Source organism: Pongo abelii, chromosome 2 (assembly GCF_028885655.2).
Source record: "Pongo abelii isolate AG06213 chromosome 2, NHGRI_mPonAbe1-v2.0_pri, whole genome shotgun sequence".
Taxonomy (NCBI): Eukaryota; Metazoa; Chordata; class Mammalia; order Primates; family Hominidae; genus Pongo; species Pongo abelii.
In genome coordinates this window covers 207068642-207077328 of record NC_085928.1, presented here as the reverse complement: position 1 = coordinate 207077328, position 8687 = coordinate 207068642, and positions in this window count along the sequence as shown.

The following is an 8687-nucleotide window of genomic DNA, read 5'->3' as shown; positions in this document are numbered from 1 at the left end:
TATTTTATTTTTTATTTTTGAGACAGAGTCTCAATCTGTCACCCAGGCTGGAGTGCAGTGGTGCAATCTCAGCTCACTGCAACCTCTGCCTCCCAGGTTCAAGCAATTCTTGTGCCTCAGCCTCCCAAGTAACTGGGATTACAAGGGTGTACCACCATGCCCAGCTAATTTTTAAAGTATTTTTAGTAGAGACGGGGTTTCATCATGTTGCTCAGGCTGGTCTTGAACTCCTGAGCTCAGGCAATCTGCTCACCTCGACTTCCCAAAGTGCTAGGCATGAGCCACTCCACCCAGCCAAATTACCCATTTTTTTAAATGGGCAAAGGATCTGTACACAAACAAGTTAGATGCCTGTGAGGAAAGCAAGCTTAGTTCCTACTCCTAAGATTTCCATTCATTTCAAGGACCTCTATTGGTGTGATAGTCTCAGTCTCTCTGCCTCTTTATTCATTCTGCTCCTTGGAGGACAGAGTGATGTTAACTAGTAAATTTAGGAAGAATAATCTGGATATGTTAGTTCTGCTTTTCTTTTTGGGGAGCAAACTGCTGGCGGTGTTTTTTTTATATATATATATATGTTTATCAAATTGTTTGTATATTTGTTGCCTTGATCTACTAAACACTCAGCTAACAGACCTAAAGCTACATCCTCTAACCTGGTCGCTATCAGCAATAAAGATAATATTTTGGCCTCTATAGGGGCCAAACCCAAGCAGAGAACCCTATCTTTTTATTGGATCTTCAAAGACAATATTGAACGACATAAACGATGATGAGATATGCTACAGTCATGGATGAGAATGCATTTCATCATAAAGATACCAATTCTTCCCAAGTCTATTGATTCAACATGCATATTGATTTATATTTTCAACTTTCAATAAAAATCCCAACAGAACTTCCAGGTGACTTGGCAAGGTACGTTCTAAAATCTACATAGAAGAGTAAAGGGCCAAGAATAACCAAAACAATTTTTTAAAACCAAAAGTTTAAGGGAATTGCTCTTTCAAAATGAAGACTGGGGCTGGGCACCCTGGCTTATGCTTGTAATCCCAGCACTTTGGGAGGCCAAGGCAGGCGGATTGCTTGAGCCCAGGAGTTCAAGACCACCTTGGGCAATGTGGTAAAACCCTGTCTGTACAAAAAAATGCAAAAAAATTAGCCAGCATAGTGGTGTGTGTATGTAGTCCCAGCTACTTGGGAGGCTGAGGTGAGAGGATCACTTGAGCTAAGGAGTTCAAGATCAGGAGTTGGGCCCAGGAGACAGAGGCTGCGGTGAGCCGTGATCACAGGGCTCATGCCTGTAATCCCAGCCTATGATCCCAGGAAGATCACTTGCGATCTGGAATACGAGCTCAGCCTTGGCAACACAGTGAGACTCCAGCCCTAGAAAAAAGATTATTTAAAACATTATAAAAGATCTATAAAAAAGATTGACCAGGTGTCATGGCGCACACCTGAAGTCCCAGCTACTAGGGAGGCTGAGATGGGAGGATTTCTTGAGCCCAAGAGTTCAAGGTTACAGTGAGCTATGATCATGCCACTGTACCACAGCCTGGGTGACAGACCAAGACCCTGACTCTAAAACAAAACAAAAACCCTAAGACTGATTATAAAGTGAGAACAACTAAGAGTGTATGGTACTAGCCTATGTGTAGACAAAGAGGCCAAAAGAATCAGACAGTCCGGGAGCTGGCCCATGTATATGTATATGTGGAAACTTGATAAGTGACAGAGGAGGCACTGCAAATCAATGGAAGCATAAGCTGTTCAATAAATAGGAGCAGGATAAAATGTTAACCATATATTTTTAATAATGAAATTTCTACTTTCTCCATAACAAAAATAAATTCTAGATAGATTAAAAACCTATATTAAAAATGTTTTAAAGACTATTTCTCCTTTTGTTTTACAGATATGGACAAAAGCCTCAAAATACCTTTTATGCCTTTCATGGCCTGTGATGCAAACTTGTCACAATGTTATCAACTAATACAAGCCCTAGGTTGGAAAGCCTGTTTAATAAATTGCCAGGGCCAGAGGTGTAATGTAGAGGGATAAACAAGTTTCTTAAGTGGATGACCCTTGTGAGTCTTTTTTCAGGTAACCTAACAATGAGCTGGCTCTTCAGGGAGGGCTACAAACCCCCTCATGTATAAATGTCTGGATTATTGGGTTGTTTCTAACGTTATTTCTTAGGCCAGAAAGGCTGAAACCTTAATTGCAAATCCACCTTGGTCAGATGATCTCTGATTCCTCCAGTGCATTGGTGTGATCTCGGCTCACTGCGACCTCTGCCCCCCGGGTACAAGCAGTTCTCCTGCCTCAGCCTCCCAAGTGGCTGGGATTACAGGCGCCCACCACCACGCATGAATAATTTTTGTATTTTTAGTAGAGACGGGATTTCACCATGTTGGCCAGACTGGTCTTGAACTCCTGACTTCAGGTGATCCACCTGCCTCAGCCTCCCAAAGTGTTGGGATTACAGGCGTGAGCCACTGCGCCCTGCCCTCCATAATACTTTATAAATGCGTGAGGCAACAAGGAGTTTTATATTCCCTCTCCTTGTACAGAACACACGATGTGTCCAGCTATGCCTAGCCTAAGCACTCTTCCCCATGAACTGGTGAGAATCTTGGGCACATATGCATCCCCTTACACCTGCAGGTTGAAACATACCTGTACCATGTATTATTTTTGCTGCTTGCCTTTGTCCCTTGCTTGATAAACAGAAATATTGATGGCAGAAGACAAACAGAAATATTGATGGTGATGAACAATTAGGCAATATCTAACAAAGGTGGAGATGAGCATAAGCTAGAACCTGACAATGCCGCTTCCCATAATGTATTCTAGAGACCAGAGCACATACATACAGAATTCATTCCAGCTTTGTTTGTAATCACAAATTGGAAACAACCTAAATGGTTGTGAACAGAAGAATCGATAGACGGTGGTATGTTGGTGAAATGGAATACTGTACGGCAGCGGTCCCCAACCTTTTTGACATCAGGGACCCGTTTCCTGGAAGACCATTTTTTCATGGACTGGGGGTGGGGGGATGGTTTGGGATGATTCAAGTGCATCACATTTATTGTGCACATTATTTCTATTATTATTACGTTGTAAGATATAATGAAATAATTATACAACTCACCATAATGTAGAATATGCGGAGCCCCAAGCTTGTTTTCCTGCAACTAGATGGTCCCATCTGGGGATGATGGGAAACAGTGACGATCATCAGGCATTAGATTTTCATAAGGAGCTCGCAGCCTAGATCCCTCACATGCTCAGTTCACAATAGGGTTCACATTGCTATGAGAATCTAGTGCCGCCACTGATCCGACAGGAGGCGGAGCTCAAGCAGTAATGCGAGTGATGGGGAGCGGCTGTCAATACAGATGAAGCCGCACTTGCTCACCTGCCTGCTGCTCCCCTCCTGCCGTATGATGCAGTTCCTAACAGGCCGTGCACCTGTGCTGGGGTTTGGGGACCCCTGCTGTACAGCAATTAAAAAAGAAGTAACAGTTCTATGTTTAGGAATGGATAAATCACAAGAACACAAAGTTGCAGGAGGACATAAACGGTTCGTGGCACACATGCATGTGTATATATCCTGTATATGGTTTAGAAATATGCAAAAAATGCCAAGCCTTCTTTATAGATCAATGGATATGTAGAAACATAACAAAGAAAACCTGAAATTGTATTAAAAAAATACAAACAAACAAAAAACCTTTTCCCAAACTAGGAGGAGGTTGAGAGACCAAAGAATGACTGAGACAAGTCCAGCTTGGCAAGTAGATGAGTTTATTTGGACCTACATACAAGGCTTCCCGGGCAGTAGCAGGACAGCTTTAGAGACCTGCACTGCCTCCCATTCTCCCACTCTTTTTTTTTTTTTTTTGAGACGGAGTCTTGCTCTGTCTCCAGGCTGGAGTGCAGTGGCACGATCTTGGCTCGCTACAACCTCCGCCTCCTGGATTCAAGTGATTCCCCTGCCTCAGCCTTCTGAGTTGCTGGGTCTATAGGCACATGCCACCACGCCCAGCTAATTTTTGTATTTTTAGTAGAGACGGGGTTTCACCATGTTGGCCAGGCTGGTCTCGATCTCTTGACCTCATGATCCACCCACCTTGACCTCCCAGAGTGCTGGGATTACAGGCATGAGCCGTGCCTGGCCACACTCTTGAGCTGCCTTTAAGCTAATTTTCTGGCTCTTTGCCCACTGTGTGTGTGATGGACTGTTTCTCTTGGTAGTTTCTTAGAAACCCTCTGGAATGCTTGGTTCTGAGGGACACCTGCTCCTCTGCTGGGCACTGTGGCCTTGGCTCATGGCCTGACCTTCAGGGTTCAGGCGGCAGACACACACTCTTTAGCGACTTGGCTGGGGACCCGTCACACTACAGAAAAGCATGAAAACAAACAGCAATGACACGTGTCAAGTTCTAGAGAGGGAGGGAAAGGAGTCAAATCACAGGCATAGATGTATAAGAGGCTTCAACTGTATCTGTAATATTTCATTTCTGAGAAAAAAATATCTGAAGCAAATTTGGCAAAAGGTTAAGATTTGCTAAAGCTGAACATTGAGCAGATGGGTGTTTGTTGTTATTCTCTTTACTCTTCTGCATCTTTCTTTCTTTTTTTTTTTTTTTGAGACAGAGTCTTGCTCTGTCACCCAGGCTGGAGTGCAGTGGCGCGATCTCGGCTCACTGCAAGCTCCGCCTCCCGGGTTCACGCCATTCTCCCGCCTCAGCCTCTGGAGTAGCCGGGACTACAGGTGCCCGCCACCACGCCCGGCTAATTTTTTTGTATTTTTAGTAGAGATGGAGTTCCACCGTGTTAGCCAGGATGGTCTCGATTTCCTGACCTCGTGATCCGCCAGCCTCAGCCTCCCAAAGTGCTGGGATGACAGGTGTGAGCCACCGCGCCCGGTCTCTTCTGCATATTTCAAAGATGTCAGAATTGAAAAATAATCGTCACTGACTTAGCATGACAGAGAAACCTTCAAGCATGGATTTGCAAAGGGAGATACCTGTGGGAACCAAGTCTCTAGAGTCACAGAATCCCAAGGAGGCAGCAGAACGGATTTAAAATTGGGCAGAATGATAAGTGAAAAAGCACGATCCACTGGGTGTTGTGTCTGTACATACACGGGACCTGGAAGGACACGGCCAACTGCAAACTGCTCGTGATTGTGGACAGCCTTGTTCTCCACTTCTTGTGTTTTTCAGTTTCTTACAATGCACATATTAACTAAGAGTAATTAAATTATCCTAATTTATATTACATGAATTTACATTAATTTAATTAATAAATTAATTAAAAATAAAGATTACTTTTAAAACCGGAAAAACAAGGTTGGAAGAGAAAAACCAACCTTATAATGTTTTTTGACATTTGGGATATAAACATTGCCTGAAATGAAAACATAAATAAATAAATGGAATATTGGGAAAGCTTGGTAAAAATTAAATTGCTATACATTCTACAAATTGCTAAAAGGAATAAAGTTTTGGCCAGGCGTGGTGGCTCACACCTGTAATCCTAACACTTTAGGAGGCCGAGACAGGCGGATCATGAGGTCAAGAGTTCGAGACCAGCCTGACCAACACGGTGAAACCTCATCTCTACTAAAAATAGAAAAATTAGCCAGGCTTGATGGTGCACACCTGTAATCCCAGCTACTCAGGAGGCTGAGGCACGAAAATCTTTTGAACCTGGGAGGCGGAGGTTAGAGTGAGCCGAGATCGTGCCACTGCACTCCAGCCTGGGTGACAGAGCGAGACTCTGTCTCAAAAAAAAAAAAAAAAAAAAAAGTAATAAAGTTTTAGTGAGCAACATTGGTAAATTGCTATTAATAAATTTGTGCAGCCAGGCGCAGTGGCTCACACCTGTAATCCCAGCACTTTGGGAGGACAAGGTGGGTAGATCACCTGTGGGTAGATCACCAGCCTGGCCAACATGGTGAAACCCATCTCTACTAAAAATACAAAAATTAACCAGGCATGATGGCGTGCACCTGTAGTCCCAGCTACTTGGGAGGCTGAGGCAAGAGAATCGCTTGAACCTGGGAGGTGGAGGTTCCAGTGAGCCGAGATCACGCCACTGCACTCCAGCCTGGGCGACAGAGCGAGACTCCGTCTCAAAATAAATAAATAAACAAATATAAATTTGTGTTAACAATTTTATTTGGCAAATTGATACATGCTTAAATACCATTTATCTTTTAAGGTTCTGCTCAGATGACACCTGCTCCACAAAGTTCCTTGGACCCTCCGTCACCTGCAAATGCCCTCATGTGGCGTTCCTCCTGCACTTCCTCCGGCTGTTCTCATTTTCTATATGTCACAACTATTTAGAAAGGTCTCGGCTCCTCACTGGGCCTAGATCCTCGAGGGCAGAGTTTTACTTGTCTATGCTTGCCTATCAGCATGGTGCTCATGGTGGGTTCTTAGCATCTGAAAAAGGGAAAGGAGGAGGAAGCTGGAACCCTAACTGGGGAAAGGATCAAATAACTAAAAATTCAGCTTCTTCCAGCCTGCAAAGTGTCTGGTATCTATAACTGTGAGTGCTCTGAGATTAGGCCACAAAGTTTTGCTGTCTCAACATTTTCTCCTCTTGGGACATTTCCTTTGAGTTGATGTTCTGCCAGTTTCTACATTGAGGCTTAGCCTATGGTGCCAACCTGTCAGTGTGGTGCCAGCGAGGTGCTCTCAGAGAAAGCAAAGCAAGAAGAGGTGACGAGAGCTCTTTCTGTGGCAGCCCCAGACACAGTCTCACGCTGAGGCATGTGCAGCAGCAAATGAGGAGAAGCTGGGTGAGGACCAGAGGACCAGGAGTTCAGGCCAGGATGCGACACAGAAAAGGCAAGGGTTAGATGGGCAAGGTGTGACATCAGAGCCAGGCAAGAGGTTTCTGGCTGGGCTTTAGGGTTGCTACATTTGGCAAATAAAAATAAGGAATGCCCTCACCTCACACCCTTTAGGATGGCTATTTGGGAAAACAAAAACATCAGATAGAAGCGTTAGTGAGGATGTGGAGAAAGTGGAATCCTCGTGCATGGCTGGTGGGAGTGTAAAATGTGCAGCCAGTGTGGAAAACAGTCTGGCAGTTCCTCGAAAAATAAAACAGAGAATGACTGTATGATTTAGCATCCCACTGCTGAGAATAGACCCACAAGAACTGAAAGCAGAGCCTCAAAGAGACCTTTGCACACCCGTGTTCACAGCAGTGTTCCTCACAGCAGCTAAAGTGTGGAAGCAACCCAGAGCCCATCAACGAATGAATGGATAAGCAAAACGTGGCTCGATGGAATAGTCTTCAGTCTTAAAAAGAAAAAAAATTCTGACACATCTTACAACATATGAATGAACCTTGAGGATATTACACTAAGCGAAATAAGCCAGTCACAAAAGGGCAAATACTGTGTAATTCCACTTATGTGTGGTGTTTAGAGGAGTCAAAATCATAGATACGCAAAGTAGCATGGTGGTTGCCAGGGACTGGGGAGTTGGGGGAATGTAGAGTTATTGTTTAGTAGACATAAGATTTCAATTTTACAAGATAAAAGATCTCGGGAGGCCGGGCATGGTGGCTTGCGCCTGTATTCCCAGCCTTTGGGAGGCCGAGGTAAGAGGATCACTTGAGTCAGGGAGCTGGAGACCAGCCTGGGCAACACAGCAAGACCCTATCTCTACTAAACAAATAAGCAAACAAACAAACAGAGTTCTGGAGATGGATGGTGCTGATGGTTGCACACATTATGAATGTATTTAGTACCATTAACTGTACACCTGAAATTGGTTAAGATGGTAAACATTTTACATTATGTGTGTAGTACCACAGTTTGAAAATTGGGAAAAAATGCAGTGCCCACAGTGAAATTTGAATTTTAAACACGAATAGTTCTTTAGTATCATTATATTTCATGCAACATTGGGTATATATGTATACTAAAATACTATTCATTGATCTGAAGTTTCATCAGGCATCCTGTATTTTGTCTGGCAACCTGGACACAGGTCAGGGTTCTATAGTGAATGGTGATCATAATTCATAGGCAGGCTGAGGGAAGAGTTCACAAGCGAGAGGAGCAGAGAGGAGCTGGCTGTGAGGAGAGGGAATATATGTTCTTCCCATTTTCCTCTCCAGTCCTGGTAAATAAAACAACATTCAAAATGTACCTACTGACTCTCCAGGCAAGTCAGCCACCCCAACACTACTCATGTTTATCTCTTCAAGAGCACTTACTTGTTATTGGATGTTTATCTGCTGACATGTCTGCCTCCCCCTTGAGGGGAAAGTAACCAAGGTTTTGAGTCAGAGATCTAGGCTGAAACAAGACTCTGAAACTTAAGGTGTGTGACTTTAGCAAGTTATTTATCGTCTATGAGCCTCAGTGTTCCATGAAATGTGAATACCATCAAGATATTCTAATAAATAAATCAAATAATGTAGATAAAACACATAGCAGGTGCCCAGAAATATTAAGCACAACATCTCTGAAGACCTGGAGTGCAGGGATCCAGTCCTAACAGTACCCGCGCTGCAGAGTCCTAACAGTACCCACGCAGCAGAGTCCTAACAGTACCTGCGCTGCATATTCCATGGAGGAGTTGCTGAGTCAAAGGAATGTTAGTGCTATACTGATCTCCTAGACTAGGGCTCTACATATTCCATTC